General features: G+C 35.6%; 1 protein-coding gene across 2 annotated transcripts in view; it reads left to right on the top strand.

Annotated features, from left to right (window-relative positions):
- Nucleotides 1-3090: 3090 nt before the first annotated feature.
- LOC106883007 (beta-1,3-galactosyl-O-glycosyl-glycoprotein beta-1,6-N-acetylglucosaminyltransferase) overlaps nucleotides 3091-3522 on the top strand; it is a 34344-nt gene continuing 33912 nt past the window's right edge. Inside the window, exon 1 of one of the 2 annotated variants that reach the window (XM_052975981.1) lies at nucleotides 3091-3437. The gene's annotated coding sequence lies outside the window, so the exon portion shown is untranslated. The remainder of the gene's footprint in view (nucleotides 3438-3522) is intronic. The other variant, XM_052975982.1, reaches the window with a different exon arrangement.

Raw genomic sequence — 3522 nt, 5'->3', positions numbered from 1 at the left:
GTCCTAACATTATTTTGTTTATTATTTCCCAGTCGACATGCTTGTACTTGTGAGAAATCCTTCTCTTCAATTTTTTTTACACCCTGTTGCAAGTTTACCATTCTTTGACTCTTCTCTGCAACTGTCTGCAAGGTTAAACTCTGGTCCACTTGTTCAAGTTTTGTGAGAATTCTTGCATGTGTTTCTGCATCTTTATTTGTTGTCAGCCCTTGTACAAAAATGAGGCACTTAAACATATCAGGAGTTAGTTCCTTCAGTTTAAACCTTTCACACATTCTGTTTACAGTCCCAGCATATGTGACAAAGTCTTCATTCTCTTTTTTAACTAGATTCCAGCACAACCATTGAATGTTAAATAGGAAACTCTTATCACTGAACATTTTTGATAGTAATTCAAATGTTTCCTGGAAACAAATTTCACTAGTTTTTTGGGGTAGTATAAAATTCAATATTTTTCATGTTCTGACGGAGTTAATTTATGTAATAATAGCCTTACTTTTTCCTTGTCTGTCCACAACTAGCAATCTTCCCTGAAGATTTCTTCATACCTTCTGAAGTTCGCTGCAAACATTATACCCTCCTCTGAGTTATAACTGAATTCTGTTATAGAGTTCGATACACCGTCTAGCAAAAACAAACTTGTAGTGTTTCTGGACTTCTTAAGGCATAGCTCCATTAACTGTTGTTGTTTTTCTTGTTGCTGAAGTAGTTGTTTCTGTAACTCATGTTGCTGTTCTTGCTGCTGGTTTTGCAACTGTATTCTAGAAGCTAATAGGTCTTCCATCAATAACAACTTTGTATCACAAAAATTTAACTGACCTGTGTGAGCTATGAATTCTCTTCGCCAATTATTGTAATGTAGTTAGTTGTTGCCAATTATTGTAGTATTGCCACTATCTATGATGATAGTTGTTTACACTATAACTGTGTAGTAACAATAAAATATATAATGAAGCAGGGTAACAATGTAACAATGCAACAAACTCTCCACGAACTATACAAAAACCAACAAATGATATTCTGACAAACTGCCTAAACACTTTACGACTTCCTGCGATTAACACCAACTCTGACTCCTATCTTACTCAGACCGCTAGTATTTATAGTCATTTGGTCAGTCTATTCTTGCAAGGGATGTTGTGACTCTTGCCACAACAATATATATATATATATATATATATATATATATATACACACACACATATATGTACAGGGGTTGGACAAAATAATGGAAACACCTTAAAATTTCAAACAAATTAATTTTAATATGTGGTAGGACTACCTTTGGCAGTAATTACAGCTTGAATTCTATGAGGTATGGACTCAGTTTCATGGAAGAAAAGTTTTCCACTGACCAGAGGATCATGTGCATAACAAAATGCAATAAGATGCATAATATATAATTTAATTATTATAATGAATAGATAGGGATAAAATATCCAGATGGGTACTGTATGAGCACTCAGTTGTAATCCAGGTCCCAATGTATTTCATCTGATGGGTAAATCTTGATTTCTCTTTGCTGAATCATAAATATTTTAGTGAGAAAATACCAAAGACAATTACAATGAATACAGAGACCAGTTTGCTTTAAACCAGATCAGTAGATGTCAGCACTTCCCAGCCATGCGTTTGAATGGCTTCCTTGGTGATATGAGGGTGGGCGTTGTCGTGCAGCAGAAGAACTCCCTGCTGCCAATTAGGTCTTTTCTCTTGAATAGCCGTGTTAAGTTGTTCCATCTGTGGAACATAGAGTTCCGCATTGACCATTTGGTTCCGTTCAAGCAATTCATAATGGATAATTCCTTCCCAGTCCTACCATATGCACAACATTGTTTTATGAAGATGAAGATCTTGTTTACCGGGGCTAAGCCATTCCTTATGCTGCTTCATATTGATGTACAAGCACCATTTTTCATCACAAGTAACGATTCAGTAAAGAAATCGTTACTTGTGTCCATGAGTTGAGTGGGGATGAGCAAGCAAACCAGCAGAGATTGTGGTTAGTTGATTTTTGTTGTTGTCACTTAAAGCATGCGGAACCCACGTTCCATACTTCTGAAACTTTGCCATCGAGTGAAGATGCTTCTCTACAGGGTGTCCACAAAGTCTGGGTACATGGGGATTAACACATACTTTAAGAAATTATTGTTTCTTATATTTAATAGTTTATGTTATGATTTTATATACTCCATGTACCCACATGGGGATTAACACATACGCTAAGAAATTATTATTTCTTATATTTAATTGTTTATGTTATGATTTTATTTACTTTGTGTACCCAAACCTTGTGGACATCCTGTATAGCAGTGTGGAAGCATTCCATTTTCTCTGCGAGTTCCCTTGTCGTTTAACAAGAATTTTCATGCAAAAGTTGGTTTAATTGCTCTTCATCAAACTCAACTGGACAGCCAGAACAAGGTGCGTCTTTGAGGTCAAAATTTTCATTTTTGAACTTGGCATACCAATCACCAGCGGTTCTTTCAGCTATGGCACCCTCTCCATACACAGCACAAATGTCCTTTGTATTGGATGTATATTTATATCTTTATGACTGCCCTTAACTGTTTTATGGCCTGCTGACTTCCTGCTATCAGTGCCCTTGATACTCCACTTCCTCCTTTTATTTTATTCTTCTTTCCTTTTTATGATTTTACATGTTTTCTTTTCCCAAACTCGCCTCCTCTCTTTCCTCCCTATCTTTCTCTCTCCCTCACTCTTTCTCTCCTCTCTCTTTCTCTCTTCCTCTCTTTCTTTCTGATAGTACTTTTGCTTTTGAGAGAGGTGTAGCATTGTTTGGACCTCTTTGATGTGATGCTTTGTCTGCTATTTTATGTGTCATGCAAATTTGTTGATCATTTGCTTAATGGAGAAAAAGTGTATATATCTGGAGCTTTGACATTGTTGCATTCATAGGGCAACACTGATGCGGTGAATACATAATTGCATGATGTTTCTACTACCCTCATGTAATTATTTTGGCATTTTACTGAAACATGTAGTCTGATAAAACTTTGAATATCACACCTATTTTCTGCTTATTATTTTTTCCTATTATTTGGCTCATATTCTGAACTGTAACCTATCTGGAGTTTGCTGTCTCACATTGTACTTTTCTGGATACTGGGGTAGGTTGTAGAGTTCACTACTGAGCTCAATTTTAGTTGCATGTCACACATTACTGTGCCTCCCCTTTTTCTGAGACGTGTATTAGAAAAGAGATGAAAATTGATTTTTGGAGCGATAAGTTAATAATGGACATCACTAACATTCACAAAGAAGAGAAACGCTTCAAAATTCAAATATAATCATAGAATTATTTTATCTCCGACAAAAAAAAAAAACATCTTACCAAGGACAGTTCCTTTTTAGCCCTGAAGAAGGGACTTGTATGTCCCAAAATATTGGATACATATAAGACCACAGATTACCAGGTAACTTACTTTTAGTTTACGTTTTCTCATCTTAAAATCTATTTGCATTGTTTGACCTCTTAAATCTTTCAACATTATGTGTATA

Source organism: Octopus bimaculoides, chromosome 23, assembly GCF_001194135.2.
Source record: "Octopus bimaculoides isolate UCB-OBI-ISO-001 chromosome 23, ASM119413v2, whole genome shotgun sequence".
Classification (NCBI taxonomy): domain Eukaryota; kingdom Metazoa; phylum Mollusca; class Cephalopoda; order Octopoda; family Octopodidae; genus Octopus; species Octopus bimaculoides.
This window is presented reverse-complemented; position numbering and strand designations above follow the sequence as displayed.